Genomic DNA, 17,059 nt, shown 5'->3' with positions numbered 1-17,059 from the left:
GCTGGCAAGATGCAGAGCTACTGCTGAGAGAGCAGAGCTGGCAGTGCAATAAAGCTTGTGGGTCTCGAGCTGAAATCACTGAGGGGCTGGGATAGGGCTGGGTTCTGGGCTTGGGACTGTAACACTTGGGGCAGTAATTATATCAAGTAGTGTGAGATAGGGCCTGTGGCACTGTCGCTGAAATCTCTGTGTGTTTGGAATTGGGATTCTAATTGGGAATGTGGAGTGAGAGTCTGGGGCTGAAATCAGTGTAGGGCTGGGACTGAGAGTTTGGAGTTGCGCTAGGAGTTATGGGGCAGGAGGAGTAGCTGGGGGAGTGGGATTGGGCGTGTGAGGGTGGAGCTGGAAAGTGGCAGAGCTGGAGCCAAGCTGAAAATCCTGCAGTGAGAACCTGGAGCAGCTTCCCGTGGCGGCGCTGGCAAGATGCAGAGCTACTGCTGAGAGAGCAGAGCTGGCAGTGCAATAAAGCTTGTGGGTCTTGAGCTGAAATCACGGGGGGCTGGGGTAGATATTGAGGCTAGAATATGAACTGGATGCTTTGGTCAGGGACTGTTTTTTTTTAGTAGAAATTACTGTGGGTTTAGGATTGTATTTTTGGAGCCCTCTAGGGAGTCTCTTATTTCTGTTGCAAGCCACTGTAGAGAACTGGGAGTACTGGGTAGAGTCAGCTGTTCTATGGAGAAGGCCCAGGTGTTAACAATGAGAAGGCCCAGGTGTTAACAATGAGGGGGAGGAGGGACCAGGGCTGGGGCTGAGTCCCCTTGGCTGTTGTTCAGGCTCAGGAGCTGGAGCTGGACTTCTTAGATGGCGACTCAGGTGAGTCTGTTTCAATTTCAGCTTTCCAGTCCCCTCCCACTGTCCCCAGTCTCTCCTCAGTCCATCCCAGTTTCTCCTAAGTGTCCCAAACCCCAGCCCAGTTCAGCGAGTGCCATCCCCGTTCCTTCCCCAGTGCCTCCACTCCTTCCCAGTTGCCCCCAGTGCACCCCAGTCCCATCCCACTCCGTCTCCAGTACCCTCAGTCCCATTTCAATCCATCCCTAGTACCCTCAGTCCCAACCCAGCTCCCTGCACAGTTCCTTCCAGAACCTCCCCAGTGCTCCCAGTCCTTCCAAATTTGCCTCAAACCCATTGCAGTCCCTCCCCAGTGCCCCCAGTCCAATCCCAGTCTACCCTAGTGCCATTCCAAGTGCCACCAATCCCATCCCCATCCCTCCCCACTGCCCCCAGTCCCTCCCAGTGCATCCCACTCCCTCCCCAGAACATCTCAGTCCCATCCCAGTCCCTCCCCAGTGCATCTCAGCCCATCCCTGTGCCTGTAGTCCCACTGTCCCCAATCCCTCCCCTATGGCCCCTGTCCCATCCCAGTTCCCCCAGTCCCTCCCCTGAGAATCCCATACCAGTGGATGGCAGTGCAGTGCCCCCACTCCCAGTCCAGTCCCCCAAGCCCCTCTCCATTGCCCTCAGTCCCATCCCCATCCCTCCGCACTGCCCCCAGTCCCTCCCAGTGCATCCCAGTCCTTTTCCCCGATGCAAGATACACTGGGGGCATGAAATCCCAGGGCAGCTGCACTGAGGTTCTACAATTCAGTTGTTCTAAATTAGGTCATTTTCTTAGTGAGCAATTTGAGTTGTTTGACAGCGCGGACTGCAGAAGGATTTTTCGGTAAACTGATTGTTTTTTAGTTTATTTTAAAGCTCTCTTAAAAACTCCACACCGGTGTGCGTTCGCTGCACCTGCCGTGGGGGCTGCAGGGAGAAGCAGCTGGAGGCGTTTGCTCTCTGCTCGTTCACCACCTTCCCCTCGGTTCCCTGGGACTCCAGGGAATCCCAGCTCCCCTTGGCTTCTCCGGGGGCCTCGCGGCAGGGTTTCGAAGTGTGGCCCTGAGATTTTCTGGCCTTGGAACTGATGGCTGTTTCGGGGCACGTCTCACCGGGCAGTCTGTCTTTTAACGCTTGCGGGGGCAGGAGAATTGCGGCGCAAGAAAGCAAAGGAAGCCCAGAGCCTGGAGTAGGCAGGCCCGGGCCTCTGGCGAGCCCAGGCCTTGCTGCTCGGTGCCGATTGTGCCCGGGGCTTGTTCCTCACCGTTCGGTTCCAAATGAGAGGGGAGCAAGAGGCAGAACAGCTGCTGCTGCTGCTGCTGCTGCTGCTGGGGCTGAACTGTCTGCGGTGCCCGGGGTCCGGGCAGGACTTGGCCCCGATGCCTGCATTGCTCTGCAGCGGCCAGGGAGGGGTCCCAAAAGTCATCCCCCCGCCTGCTGTGCTGCACAGCAGGGGCTGGCTGGGCCGGTTCCCGGCCGGGGGAGGCCATGCTGGGGCTGAGGGGCTGCTGCTCTCTGGGCCTCTCGGGGTTTGCCTTGGAATCCCAAAGCCTGGGCCTGCACGGGGGAGAGGAGGCAAAGGTGACTGTAAATTGGTCTGTTGTGGAGTGTTTTGGGGCCGAGTTAATGCTCTTGGCTTGTTGTGTGTCAGTTCCCAGCCTCGGTCAGGGCTTCCCAGGGAGCGTTGCTGCCGCCGCCGCCGCCGGGAGAGAGAAGTCCTTTGGGAAGCCGGGATAAAAACAGCAACTCTGTGAATTGCTCAGCTTTTCCTAGGGAAGGGCAGGTTTTAGGGAAGAAAGGCCCGTCCTCGCGAAAGGCGCCGCGGGTCTCGCAAGGGGGGGGCGCGGCTGCAGTGCCGTTCCCGGCCGTGTCCGCCAGGCGGCGACCGCGAGGCAGCGCCCGGCGGTCGGGGCGGGCCGGGAAGCGGCGCCTGCGCAGAGCGAGGCGTGGGCCGGGAAGCGGCGCCTGCGCAGAGCGAGGCGTTGGCCGGGCCGGGCCTGAAGCGCTCGGGGCCGCCGGGCAGGGCAGTGGCGGCGACCGGCCGGGGCGGGGGGTGCGGGGTAAGAGCAGGTTTTAGGGAAGAAACGCCTGTGGTGAGTAATCAGAAGAGAAGGGTGAAAGCCAAGGGCCTTTGACTTCCCCGGTGCACTTAATTTTCTTGTTCTCCTCTCTTTCAGGACAGGGAAAATCGTTGACTTGGGTCCAGCAATGCCGAATGTGTTGGGGTGTGAGCAGCCAAAGGCAACAGGCTCCAGCCCCACCGACCGGCGCTGGGGGCACCTGGTGCAGCCCGTGGGGTGAAGTAAGTCAGAGGGACACGTTTCTCTCCTCCTGCCTGTTGGCATTTGCTCCCTGGGCACTGGCTCTGTTTCCACTGCAGGTTGGTCCTTGCCGTGCTGGGAAGGGTGGAGAGGAAGGGGTGAAGGGCTGGGTGAGCGTGGGGTCCCCGAGCTGTGGGGTTGGGCTGTGTTGAGAGGGGCAGGTGGGTCCCCGTTGGTGAGCCCGAGCCTTGGCTTGGGGGTTCAGGAGCCCGGGGGGCCGAGCTGGGGGCTGTTTGCAGCTCTGCCAGGGCTGGGGCTGACACAGTGCTGGGGGAGAGCCTGGAGCTGGGCTGGGCCGGGGGACAGACGCAGGGGAGCTGGGGGAGGGTTTGGGACTCCCTGGGGGAAAAGGAGGGATGGATGGGCTGGATGGAGCCACAGGCACGTGCTCGTGGGAACACACTTATCCAGGGTGCTGGGATCCGGGTCAAACTCCAGTTCCCCTCGTGTCCAGGGATGCAGGGTCTGAGGGATTGGATTTCCCTGGGGGTTTGCAGGAGATCAGGAATGAGAGGAAACATGGTGCCAGAGCAGGCTGTGCTTGCCTCTGAGGACAGAGAGCCTGTGGGCTGAGGTGAGATTGCTGTGAGTGTTGGGATGAGCATTCCAGCGAACAGGGGGCTTGGAATTCCAGGTGCTGATGGAACCATCACCTTAGGTGTGTTTAGTTTGTGTCTGTGGGAGCTGGGATTCGGGCTGGAGAGCTGTTGCTGGGAACAAAGGGTGGAGAAAACCTGCTCCACGCATGTGTAAGGAAGGATGGAGCAGCAGAGAAGGGGAGTATTTCCATACAGTATCAATATTCTCCATGTGGGATGGAGCAGCAATGGGGGTGGTTGGGTTTGGCCTGGGCTGGTCAGGATCTGCCATAAACAACCCCCCAGACCCTGAACCCTCACTGGACATGTCCAGCCCCTCAGCAGAAACCCAAGTTGTTCATTTGTTACAGAGGAAAAATGATTGGTAATTGCTTCTGATCTGTGGAGAATTCCCTTTGGAATGGTCAAACAGAGAGCGTATCAAGGCAGGCAGAGCATTTCTTTTGGCTCTTTTTTTCTTCTGGTTTGTCATTTTCTCTTTGGCTTCAATGCATTTTGTGTGCTCCTGTTCAGGAAGCAGCGTATTTTTACCTGAAATTCAGGGTGGTTTTGTTTGTTTGTTTAGGATTTTTTTCTTTCCCAGTTGAATCAGGCCTAGTCCAGTGTTGTCCTACAGGACTGCTTTGGTGCTGGGTCAGAGAGAGAGAAGGGGAATGACTTTTCATTCTCTTCCAAGCACAAGTGGAAGGTTGTCTTGTCCCTCCCCAAAGCACTGCAGGCACATGGGAGTAGCTCAGTGCTGGCCCAGTTCTCTGAGAAACACCCGTGGGGGAGAGGTTTAAGTCTTAATGACAACGCTCTGGTCTCTTGATGGCAAAGACTGGGTCCTCCAGTCCCAGCCTGATGAGGGAGAACAGGAACCTCTGTTCTTCATGGCAAACCTTCTGTTTCTCCTTGTGCAGTCTTTTCTTTCTGTTGTATGTGTTACTGTCCAGAATCTCTCCAAGGAAAGCTGTTACAAATTTAGAGGTAGGACTGGAATTTGGGGCTGTTCCCTACAAACTCCTGCAAAGCCTGAAGGACCGGGCTGATGACTGCTCTTAACAAAGGTGGTTTATTAATATTCCGTCAGATTTCCCTCAGCTCTGGGCAGGACAGGCAAGGGTTAGGGTGGGGAATTGTGCAAGCAAGACTTGTTATTTCTCCTGTGTGTGTGTCAGTTTGGCAGGGCTGGGAGAAGGAGGACTCGTGTGGGCACCTCCAGAGACAGCGGGAACGGGAGCGTGCTGCGGAGGAGGGAAATTCCAGGGGGTGGGTGCCGAGAAATTTGTCCTTCCCTCGCCCTGTGCTCTGCACTTAGCAGTGGGTCAAGTGCAGAAGTTTCCTGGGGACCCTGGGAAATGATGCCGGGTCTGCCAAGAAAAGTGGGGCCAAAGGAGCAGGACCTGGGTCTGCCAGCGTGGGAGAAACAAGGGACGGGTCATCCTCTGCCTCCAGGAGGGAGGGCAGCAGGAAAGGCCACGGACTAAAGCACTGAAGTGCCGTTCCCCAGGGAGCCCCTGCCCAGACCTGAACTTGCTTCTGCACTTGCTGTCCCTTTCCCAGCGGAGCCGAAGCGTCGGGTGCCGCTGCCGGGGGGATGGAGCTGCCAAGGACAAGCTGGGAGGGTGTTTGCGAGGGAAGGGGGTAGAAGGAGCTCTTGATGTGCTTTTTTTACTTCTTCATCCCACAGAATTGCCACGAGAGGAAATACTTCAGAGGGGCTTCCCTCCAGATAAGGCCTGAAGATGCCAGGAGGTTTCAGCCGGGAGGAAAGGAGCTGTGGAAGAAAAGCAGCCTAAAAACAGCCAGTGGGGATCATCAGGTTTTCCAGCCAAGAAGAACAAGGAGAGAGATGAGGGAATCGGGTTCCAATTCCTAATGCTTTGGTGGGTGCAGGAATGATTTCTGTGTGTTTTCCAGTCCCTTTGGATTCCTGAGATGATTTTAAAATGATGGCTTTAGCAATCAACTAAATCGCAGATGTTGTTTTTGAGAGGAAATGATGCCAAAGAAATGCAGAGTTTTGGGTCAGTTTTTGGGATGATTTGGGTCAGTTTTTGGGGTCAGTTTGGGGTCATTGTTTGGGGTGATTTGGGTCAGCTTTTGGGATGATTGGGGTCAGTTTTGGGTCAGCTTTTGGGATGATTGGGGTCAGGTTTTGGGGTCAGTTTTGGGTCAGCTTTTGGGGTGATTTGGGTCGGTTTTGGGTCAATTTTTGGGGAGCACTGGGTGTTACTGGGGGTTGTTGAGGAGCACTGGGTGTTACTGGGGTGTACTGGGGAGCACTGGGTGTTACTGAGGGTTGTTGGGGAGCACTGGGTGTTACTGGGGAGCACTGGGAGAGAAAATGAAAAATAAAGAGAATAAAAAATAAACGAAGTAAAGAAGGAAATATAAAAAAGAAAATTTAAAAAAAAGGCAAAAAAACTAAAAAGGAAATAAAATGAAAATGAAATAAAAGAGAGAAAAAAAAAAAAGAAACCCCTTCTTGGGCACCCCGTTTCCTCTCCTCCCCCCCCCCCGAACCGTAAATTGCGGGGTCATCACCCCTAAAATGTGAGAAGGGGACCCCGAAATGTGGGTGAGGGAACCCCAGGGAGCCGGAAAAGTGGAGGGGGAGCCGCAGTAAGAAAGCGAAGCCGGGCGGTCGGGCGGCGGGGTGGGGGGGGGCGCATGCGCAGTCGTTGGCAAGACGCCGGCGATCACGTGGTAAGTAAGGGCAGGCAGGAGAGGGACCGGCGACGCATGCGCAGTGGCTCTCGTGCCGGTGCAGCGCGCCCTGCTCGAGTTAAGGGCCGGTTCCGGCGGCAGGGCGGGACTCGCGGCCTCCCGTCTGTCCCGGGGTGTGCGGGGGGGGAATAACGTGAATTTCTCCTGATTTTAATTCTCTTGGGCTCTTGTCCTCATTTTAATTTTTTTAAGGCTCTTGTCCTGATTTTAATATTTTTAAGGCTCTTCTCCTAAATTTAATTTTTTTAAGGCTCTTGTCCTGATTTTAATATTTTGAAGGCTCTTGTCCTGATTTTAATTCTCTTGGTTCAAACCATTTCCTAATAAGTCAGTTTTAATGAAGTGTTAAAAGGAGAACTTAAATAAGGGTAATTTCTGATGGAGAATAATGGGAAGAAGTGGTTTAAGTTAACTAAACATGTTTTATATCAGTCCATGGTTATTTAATTGAGCATTGTTTGGAATTTTTCTTTTTGCATTGTTCCTGGTGTGCTTTTCTCTATCTAAGGGATGTTTGGAGGTCATTTTGGTTGGTTGAAGGTTTTTAATGTCAGTGCTGGATTGGGGTGGACAGTCATTGTAACATGATTTAGAGTTGGATGCATTTTATTCTGTGTGCCCTGTTTGATGTCTCGTGTTCAGCGAGTGACTGGTCAGAGTTTGGCCCAAGCCTTTGTTTTTCAGGTGAAAAAGCCGAAGGGGGAATTGTAGTTGCAGCTTTGCCCTTGAGCTGCAGCTGGAGCCTGGCCAAAGAACAAGGCAAAGCTCCCTGGGGAAGGAAGGGGGAGCCAGAGAAGAAAAGCAGCTGCAGCCAGAAAGGTGGGTTTGGGCGGGAGAAGAGGGGCTGTGACCCAGCAAGGGGCTCTGGAGGGCTCTGGGGTCCCTGTAATGGCTCTGGGGTCCCTGTAATGGCTCTGGGGTCCCTGTAATGGCTCTGGGGTCTCTATAGGGGCTCTGGGGTCTCTATAGGGGCTCTGGGGTCTCTATAGGGGCTCTGGAGGGCTCTGGGGTCCCTATAATGGCTCTGGGGTCTCTGTAGGGACTCTGGGGTTTCTATCGTGGCTCTGGGGTCTCTGTAGGGGCTCTGGGGTCTCTGTAGGGGCTCTGGGGTCTCTGTAGGGGCTCTGGGGTCTCTGTAGGGGCTCTGGGGTCCCTATAATGGCTCTGGGGTCCCTGTAATGGCTCTGTGGTCCCTCTCCTGGTTCTGGGGTCCCTCTCCTGGCTCGGGGTCCCTCTCCTGGCTCGGGGTCCCTCTCCCTGCCGGCACAGGAGCTGCTGCCGCCCCAGCAAGAGGCAGAGGAGTCGCTGCCCAGAAGCAAGAACTCACTGAGAGCTGAACTGGGGCCGTGTGGGCAGGGCCAGAGGGGAGCAAAGGAAGGGATTTGTTGCTAAGAAAAGAAATAAAGTTTGGGTCATTTGTTGGGGAGATTTGTGTCAGTTTCTGATCATTTTTGGGGGTGATTGGGCTGACTTGGGTCATTTTTTGGGGATATTTGGGTGAGTCTTGGTGTCAGTGTTTTGGGGTTTTGGGGTCAGTTTCTGGTCATATCTGGGGCTGATTTTGTATCATTTTGGGTCAGTTTTGGGGGGGGGGGTTTGCATTTTTAGGTCAGGTTTTGGGCCAATTTGGAGTTAGTTTTTGAGGTGATTTGGGCCAGTTTTGGGTCAGTTCTGGATCAATTTTTGAGGTGAATTGGATCAGTTTTTGTGTCTTTTTTGGGGAGATTTGAATCAGTTTCTAGTCATTTTTTGGGGAGATTTGGGTGAGTTCTGGGTCATTTTTGGGGAGATTTGAATCAGTTTCTGGTAGTTTTTTGGGGAGACTTGGGTGAGTTCTGGGTCTCTCCTGATTTTAATTTTTTCAGGCTCCCCTCCTGATTTTAATTTTTTCAGGCTCCCCTCCTGATTTTAATTTTTTCAGGCTCCCCTCCTGATTTTAATTTTTTCAGGCTCCCCTCCTGTTTTTAATTTTTTTAAGCTCCTCTCCTGATTTTTATTGTATTAGTCCCCTGTCCTGATTTTAATTTTTTCAGGCTCCTCTTCTGATTTTAATTTTTTCAGGCTCTTTTCCTGTTTTTAATATTTTTAGGCTCCTCTTCTGATTGTAATTCTTTTAGGCTCGTCTCCTGATTTTTAGATTTTTAGTCTCCTCTCCTGATTTTTATTCTCCCACCCGCCCTTCCCCGGCCCCAGCAGCGCTGTCAGTTGTTGTCACTGAGGAGTCAAACTATGCTTTAAATAATGAGCCCCTGGCCTGATGGCCCAGTGTCAAGGCAAAAGGTGGAATGCTCTCTGAGTGTTGAGATGTAACAAGGGCTAATCCTTTTTGCAGTGGGATGGAGCCTGGAAAGTGCACAGAGCTGAGCCCAGGGATTGAAAGGGACCAAGCAAGGGAGGTGAAGAAAGAAGGAAGAAGGGAAGTGAGGCAGCAGGCAAGCAGCACCAAGTTGCTGTGTAAGCAGGTGAGTTGTGTTGAGGTTCCTCAGGCAGGCACTGAGGACTTGGAGGGCTCCAGACAGAGCAGACCTGGGAAGGCCCTCGGTGAAGCCCCTCAGAAACCTGAAGCCCCTGGGCCTTTTGGGGAGCCTGAGCTATTGCAGCCCTGGGGATGGCTTTGGTTTCCTTCTCTCCTCAGAGTAAAACTCTGTGGGGGAGTCTGTGATCTCCCTGACTTTTGTGTCATAACTGAAACTTGGAAGGAAGTTGACCTTGTGTAGTTTCCCAACTGACTTGGCCGGGTTGAACCAGCAGTGCCAGATTGTTGTAGTGTGCAGGGTGTTGTTTGTGTCTGAGCAGTTTGGGGTTGATTTGCCAAGGGAGGCCGTGGAATGTTATGGTGTTTTTGTCCCAATATTTGGAGGCAGTGCCCTGGATGAGTTGATTTCTGCCTCACTCCCTGATATCTGAGTTAGGAGATGTACCAAGAACTGGGAGTTTTTGCAGTGGGATGTTCCCTAGAAAGTGCATGGAGCTGAGCCAAGGAACTTAAAGGGACTAAGCAAGCAAAGTCAAGAAAGAATGAAGAGGGGAACTGAGGCAGCAGCCAAGCAGCATCAGGCTCCTCTACAACCAGGTGAGTTGTCTTGAAGTTGATAAGGTGGTCACTGAGAACTTTGGGGGCTGCAGGCACAGGTGACCACCAGAGACCCCCGATGGAGCCCCTCAGAGACCTTATAAGGGTTTGTGTAGATGGGAACAGGTGTTGGGAGTGTCCTGAATGTGCAACAGGAATGCAGGGAAGGAAAATGAGCCCTCCTGTAATGCTGACCCCTCCCATCAGCTGCAGTGGAGACCCCTCCGTGTGCCCTTTGGGAGCGGATTGCCAGGACCCCCGTGGGGCTGGGATCATGGCAGGGTGTTGTAAGCAAGGAATGCCTGGCTTCTAAAAGTCACCAGCTGAGTCTTAAAGGCTCCTTTGAAGAGCTGAGTTCAGGCAGGCAAATTGCCCCCCAGGAGGGACTCTGTGCCTGCTCTCCCGTGGCTCCAAGGGATCTCTGGCCCTTCACGCCGGCACCGAGATTTTCTCGGGAAGGGCCTCAGATCCCCGGACCAGTCTGGGACACAGGCAAGATCCCCCTGCAGTTTAGGACCAAATTGGCCCCCTGGAGGGACAGTGCTGTTGGTGCCCCCCGGGTTGGGGCACTGTAGCAAGGAACTTGCCATACACAGTATGGAAAAAGTCCTGTCAGAGATGGACTGGTGAGGAAAACAGCTCAAACCCTATGGAAACAGAAGCTTTTACTGTAGTTTGAACATGTCTCAACATGTTTGTGTATTTTCTGCAGTGTCACTGTCTCCCTCTTCCCAACACCCCCCTGTGAAGCTATTGTCTTCCACACAAGGTGTCCCATTGGTTCCCTGTTAACCCCTTCCTATTGGCTGTTGACCCCTTACCTGATGGTTTCTTTTGTGTGACCCTGAACTTGTGATTGGTCCCCTTTGACCCTCCTAAAAGCCTTATAAACCCCAACCCCACAATAAACTCTCTCTTTCGTCCGTCCCTCCCAGGTGGTCTGTGTGTGCTCCTTGCGGGGTCACCGGGCCACGTGCAGGGGTGGGAGGAAGGGCATTCACCTCGCAGGTAATGGGGCAAGCAGCATAAGGCCTGGAGGTTTCCCCCAATATCCCCAATCCGCCGTAGGGCACCCCGAGGACTCCAGCGCGCACCGAAAGGATTATTCGGGGAGATCCTCGGGGTGCCCGGCCCTGGGGAGCTCAAAGCAAGGTCCCTGCCATGGATTCAGGCATTGCTGAGAGTATCCCAGGGGTCCCTGTCCCTGCTAGACAGGGAGCTCTCTAATGGGCTGTAATTGGGTTCTAAAAGCGGTGCTCCAAGTGCCAAACAAGTGTGGGATTGGGATTAAGAAATGAGCAGTGAGGGTGCAATTGGCTGTTTTCTCTGGAATGTGACTGTGAGAGCTGCAGGAGTGCCAGGTGTGTGTTCCAGTCCCCAGCATTTGGTTTGCACATGTCCTGCTCAGACACAGGTCCAACTTGCTCAGTCCTTAACCCAAGAGAGGGAGAATTATGGACTGGCAGTGTTAAGGTGATTGGTGTGACAGGGGTCAAACTGGGAAAACATTGGGGAATTCCTCAGTTGGTCTGTTTGCCAAACTAACCCAAACCTGTGCTAGGAAGAGATGGACTGGGGTCTCTGATCTCCTGGGCAGTTGTCCTGCATGACCTGGGAGCCTCTGGGATTAGACTGGCCTGGGCAGACAGGGAGCAGTTTGTCCTGTGGAGCTGGGCTGGGTTTGTTGAGGATGCCTTGGGAGGCAGGGCTGGAGAGGCTCCTCTGTTGGCTGTAGTGGTGGAAGGTTGTAGCAGCAGGGCTGGAGCCTTCGCCCTCCTGCTCCCCCCGTGAGCCCCGCCGGGCCCGTGCCCTTGGCAATGGAGGGCCCCCCATTGCTGAGTCAGCGGTTCCGGGGGCCAGGAGGGATGGGATCAGGATGCCGAGCTCCGCCCAGGGCCAGGGCTGCCAGTGTTCAACCATGGAGGGAACTGAAAGCACAGTGAGATGGAGGCCAAGCTGCAGCACAGGGATGGGTGAGAAAAGACCCTAGTCCTCAGGTGGAGCTTTGAATTCCCTGGAAAAATGGATCCTGTCAGATGGATCAGGCCCTTGTGGGTGCTGGAGCAGAGGCCTCTCTCATTTTTGGTCACCCTGAAAGGTTGCAAGGACAGCAAGTTCTGACTGCAGGATGAGGTGGCAAACAAAGTGAAGTGGTCCAGAGAAAAGCTGAGGCTAAAATTGGTCCTGTGCCAGAGCAGCCTCGTGCAGTGCTTGTTGCTGTCCCTGAGTGTCCCATTGCAGTGGATATTTCCAAGGGTGCCTTGTGCTGGGGAGCACTGGGGCAGTTCCCTTTCCCTGGGCAGGGCAGGCAGGGCACGTTTCCCCCCTCGAGGGTGGCTCCACAGTCCCCCCCTGTGCCCTGGGAGCGTGGCAGAACACCTGGACCCACTGTCCTTGTCAGAGAGGGCACAAGGGATGGTTGGATGGGGGAGGGAATGGCTCAGGGAGTACAAGCACCATTACAATGAGTAGGGCAGCACCTGGAAAGGAAGAAGGGGAGTTAATCCAGACAAAATCCAAGCACCTGCCCAACCTGTGATATTTTTAGGAACTCAGTGGTGCTGTGGTCCCCAGGAAGTATTGCCCAGGACTAGGCAGGAGACTTCAGGCTCTGTCACCCCCAGAGCAAGTGTCCAGGGGCAGGCAGTGGGGAGGCAGCTCTGTTGTTGAGGATGGGGTTATTTTCTCTGCTTTATTTTGTCTCCAGAGATGTTCTTCCCATTAATCCAAACTGACTCCATCTCCTAACTCTCTGAAGAGGTTTTCTGCTTTTTGTGGGAGGGTAAGGTTTGGGTTCTAACTATAGAAGAGCCAACAAAATAAAGGCTTTGTGGCAAACAAATGGTGTCTCCCAAACTCTTTGTACTTCAAATAGATGCCTTTATTCTTAGTTTTTTCTTATTGGTATTCTCAAGGTACTTAATACCCTGTCTACAGTTATTTATTTTGGCTTCTCTTTTTTATTTGTTACAGAGTTGATGTGACTGACTTCTTTTTGAAATGCAGCAGTGCTCTCAAGGATATTTCCCCCCCACTCCTGGGCTTGTGCAGGGCTGTTGAGTCCGTGTGTGCCACTGTTCTTGGCCCAGGGGGACCGAGTGACATTTGGAACCAAACCTGGGGACTTGAACTCTAGGAATGTTTCTGTGTCTTTGAATTTTAAATTGCACATGAAGCAGAAATATGTTTGTGTTTTCCAGGTTATATTGTCATGAAAATAGAAATGCATCATTGGATCTTACTCCTCTGAGGGCAAACCACCAGACTGATCATTTCTTAGTCCATCAGACCCAGTGCCAGGAACTCAGAGGGCTGTTTGTGTGCAAATGTGCTGAGTGGTGGTGGCCCCCGTGAGACTGTGACCAGCTGGAAATGTGTGTGTGTGTGTGCAGAGCTGGGCTGGATCCCTTGGGATTTGGCTCCCAGATCCCCCCCAGCCTTCAGGAAAACCAGAGGCCACCGAACCCTGAGGGAAGGGAGTCCCATTTGCAGAAGGGTTTGTAGATTGGGGAAAAGCTCTCCAGAACAAAGCCTGTGTTCCAAACCCCTTCAGGCCAAAGTCAAGGAGCACAAACCCTGGAGTCATCAAGTTATGAAGTTTGGTTCAAACCATTTCCTAATAAGTCAGTTTTAATGAAGTGTTAAAAGGAGAACTTAAATAAGGGTAATTTCTGATGGAGAATAATGGGAAGAAGTGGTTTAAGTTCCCTAAACATGTTTTATATCAGTCCATGGTTATTTAATTGAGCATTGTTTGGAATTTTTCTTTTTGCATTCGTTCCTGGTGTGCTTTTCTCTATCTAAGGGATGGTTGGAGGTCTTTTTGATTGCTTGAAGGTTTTTAATGTCAGTGCTGGATTGGGGTGGACAGTCATTGTAACATGATTTAGAGTTGGATGCATTTTATTCTGTGTGCCCTCTTTGATGTCTCGTGTTCAGCGAGTGACTGGTCAGAGTTTGGCCCAAGCCTTTGTTTTTCAGGTGAAAAACCCGAAGGGGGAATTGTAGTTGCAGCTTTGCCCTTGAGCTGCAGCTGGAGCCTGGCCAAAGAACAAGGCAAAGCTCCCTGGGGAAGGAAGGGGGAGCCAGAGAAGAAAAGCAGCTGCAGCCAGAAAGGTGGGTTTGGGCGGGAGAAGAGGGGCTGTGACCCAGCAAGGGGCTCTGGAGGGCTCTGGGGTCCCTGTAATGGCTCTGGGGTCTCTATAGGGGCTCTGGGGTCTCTATAGGGGCTCTGGAGGGCTCTGGGGTCCCTATAATGGCTCTGGGGTCTCTGTAGGGACTCTGGGGTTTCTATCGTGGCTCTGGGGTCCCTATAATGGCTCTGGGGTCTCTGTAGGGACTCTGGGGTTTCTATCGTGGCTCTGGGGTCCCTATAATGGCTCTGGGGTCTCTGTAGGGGCTCTGGGGTCCCTCTCGTGGCTCGGGGTCCCTCTCGTGGCTCGGGGTCCCTCTCCCTGCCGGCACAGGAGCTGCTGCCGCCCCAGCAAGAGGCAGAGGAGTCGCTGCCCAGAAGCAAGAACTCACTGAGAGCTGAACTGGGGCCGTGTGGGCAGGGCCAGAGGGGAGCAAAGGAAGGGATTTGTTGCTAAGAAAAGAAATAAAGTTTGGGTCATTTGTTGGGGAGATTTGTGTCAGTTTCTGATCATTTTTGGGGGTTATTTTTAGTGAGTTTCTGGTCATTTTTGGGGGAGATTTGGGTCAGTTTCTGGTCATTTTTCGGGATGATTTGGGTGAGTTTTGGGTTTATTTTTGTGGTAATTTTGGGTCAGTTTCTGGTCATTTTTTGGGGTGATTGGGCTGACTTTTGGGTCATTTTTTTGGGGAGATTTGGGTGAGTCTTGGTGTCAGTGTTTTGGGGTTTTGGGGTCAGTTTCTGGTCATATCTGGGGCTGATTTTGTATCATTTTGGGTCAGTTTTGGGGGGGGTTTTTTGCATTTTTAGGTCAGGTTTTGGGCCAATTTGGAGTTAGTTTTTGAGGTGATTTGGGCCAGTTTTGGGTCAGTTCTGGATCAATTTTTGGAGTGAATTGGATCAGTTTTTGTGTCACTTTTTGGGGAGATTTGGGTGAGTTCTGGGTCATTTTGGGGGAGATTTGAATCAGTTTCTGGTAGTTTTTTGGGGAGACTTGGGTGAGTTCTGGGTCTCTCCTGATTGTAATTCCTTCAGGCTCCTCTCCTGATTTTAATTTTTTTAGGCTCTTCTCCTCATTTTAATTTTTTAGGCTCCTCTCCTGATTTTAATTTTTTTAGTCCCCTCTCCTGATTTTAATTTTTTTAGTCCCCTCTCCTGATTTTAATTTTTTTAGTCCCCTCTCCTGATTTTAATTTTTTTAGTCCCCTCTCCTGATTTTAATTTTTTCAGGCTCCTCTCCTGATTTTAATTTTTTTAGGCTCCTCTCCTGATTTTTATTGTATTAGTCCCGTGTCCTGATTTTAATTTTTTCAGGCTCCTCTCCTGTTTTTAATTTTTTTAGGCTCTTCTCCTGATTGTAATTTTTTTAGGCTCTTCTCTTGATTTTAATTCTCTTAGGTTCTTCTCCTGATTTTAATTCTCTTGGGCTCTCCTCCTGATTTTTATATTTTTAGACTCTTCTCCTGATTTTCATTTTTTTTAGGCTCTTCCCCTGATTTTCATTTTTTTTTTAGGCTCTTCTCCTGATTTTAATTCTCTTAGGAGAAGAGCCTAGAGAATTAAAACCAGGAGAAGAGCCTAATTACACAAGTAAATTTTCAAACCACCAGCAATCACAAGCCAATTATCCGATTTCCCAAAAGAACTACACGAACAAATACGGTTATAAAACAAAAAAAAAATGCCATAAGTAAAAAATCGCATAGCAACAGTGCCCCCTGGTGACAGAGAAAAAGAATTGCACATATATTTGAGATGAAATACTGCCACCTGCTGACGGAAAACAGGAACTGCATTGAAAAAATTTTGAACAGCGCATGCGCAGTCGTTGGCAAAACGCCGGCGATCACGTGGTAAGTAAGGGCAGGCAGGAGAGGGACCGGCGACGCATGCGCAGTGGCTCTCGTGCCGGTGCAGCGCTCCCTGCTCGAGTTAAGGGCCGGTTCCGGCGGCAGGGCGGGACTCGCGGCCTCCCGTCTGTCCCGGGGTGTGCGGGGGGGGAATAACGTGAAGATTTCTTGGGGTGAAAGCGCAGAAATTAGCGAGGAGGGACGCTAATTTGGGTAAACTCGGTCACCGGAAGTAGTGAGCGACCGGAAGTCCTCCAAGGCCCCGGCCCGGAAGTCCGCCAAGCCCATAGCAAAGATGGCGCCACCAGGACCGGAACGACCACACTAAAGATGGCGGCCCCGGCCCGGAAGTTCGCCAAGCCCACAGTAAAGATGGCGCCGCCAGGACCGGAACGACCACACTAAAGATGGCGGCCCCTGCCCGGAAGTTCGCCAAGCCCACAGTAAAGATGGCGCCGCCAGGACCGGAACGACCACACTAAAGATGGCGGCGAGAGGCTTCCGCCGCGACCCGGACCCCCACCCCGCGCCCGCAGCGCCGTCTCGCCGCGCTGCTTCCCGCTGCGGGGACAGGGCGGGGCGCTCGGCGGCGCCGGGCGCGGGCGGCAGGTTCGTGGGCGGCGGCAGGCACCGGCGCCGGCAGCCCCCGTCTCGGGGCCGCGGCGCGCGAGGACCGCATGGCGCGCACGTCGCGCCGCCCTCTCGCCCCGCTCCGCTCCCGCTCCCGCCCCTGCCCCCGCTTCTGCCCCGCTCGCTCCCGCCGTGCCCTGGAGATGCTATCGGGGCTGCGCCGCCGCCTTCCCCCCCCGGAAGCGACCCACGGCGGCAGATTCGACGGAGATCGACCCCGGGGTAAGCTGGGCGCGTCCAAAGGCGCCGCGGGTCTCGCCAAGGAGGGGAGGGGGGGGGGGGAGGCGCGCGGCTGCAGTACCGCTCCCGGCCGTGTCCGCCAGGCGGCGACTGTGAGGCAGGGCCCGGCGCTCGGCGGCGCTCTTGCAAGCGACGCCCCTGGCAAAGCGGCGCTGCTTGGGCACTGCCGGCCTTCCCCCGGAGTGCCCGGGCTGGCCCAGCACCTGGCCGAACCTCTTAGGGAAGAGGCAAGGAACAACTGCGCTTCTTCTGCCCTTTCTTTAGCCCGGGACTGGAACACAGACAAAATCAAGGGGCTCTTGGACCTGGGCAGGCTCCGAGCAGTTTTCAGCCTTCCTTAGCAGGGCATTCTCACCCTCCGAAAAGCTGAAAGGCTTTAACAGCTGGAGACGCGCCTGCAGCTGTGCAGATTAATGTAGTTTCTTTTAGGAAATGAAGGGGAAGTTTTCCTGTTGGGAGCCTAAATACCGAGTCTACTCTGCTTTTTCAATCAGGTGACGAAGCTTAGGGAAGAAAAGACCAAAGGCCTCGAGGTGAGTACATTCTACCGAGTTCTGCTTTTCTGGCATCGGTTTGGGAAAATCACGTGAAATTCTAAAAAGCTTCTCTCCGTGTTTTCTAGTTGTTTTTTCAGCCTTGCTCTAAGTTTCATGTAGAAAAGGGCATAGAATTATTAGAACAGA

At 53.3% G+C, this 17,059-nt stretch overlaps 1 protein-coding gene across 3 annotated transcripts in view; it reads left to right on the top strand.

Annotated features, from left to right (window-relative positions):
* Positions 1–15,880: 15,880 nt before the first annotated feature.
* Positions 15,881–17,059, top strand: part of LOC127463893 (uncharacterized) — a 57,796-nt gene continuing 56,617 nt past the window's right edge. The window contains exons 1-2 of one of the 3 annotated variants that reach the window (XM_051773925.1): positions 15,881–16,358; positions 16,871–16,909. The gene's annotated coding sequence lies outside the window, so the exon portion shown is untranslated. The remainder of the gene's footprint in view (positions 16,359–16,870; positions 16,910–17,059) is intronic. The other 2 variants (XR_007901056.1, XR_007901055.1) reach the window with 2 other exon arrangements.

The sequence above is a fragment of the Manacus candei genome, unplaced genomic scaffold, assembly GCF_025592945.1.
Source record: "Manacus candei isolate 608988 ecotype Guabito, Panama unplaced genomic scaffold, ASM2559294v1 h1tg000179l, whole genome shotgun sequence".
Lineage (NCBI taxonomy): Eukaryota > Metazoa > Chordata > Aves > Passeriformes > Pipridae > Manacus > Manacus candei.
The sequence above is the reverse complement of the archived record's forward strand: the minus strand, read 5'-3'. Positions and strand labels throughout refer to the sequence as shown.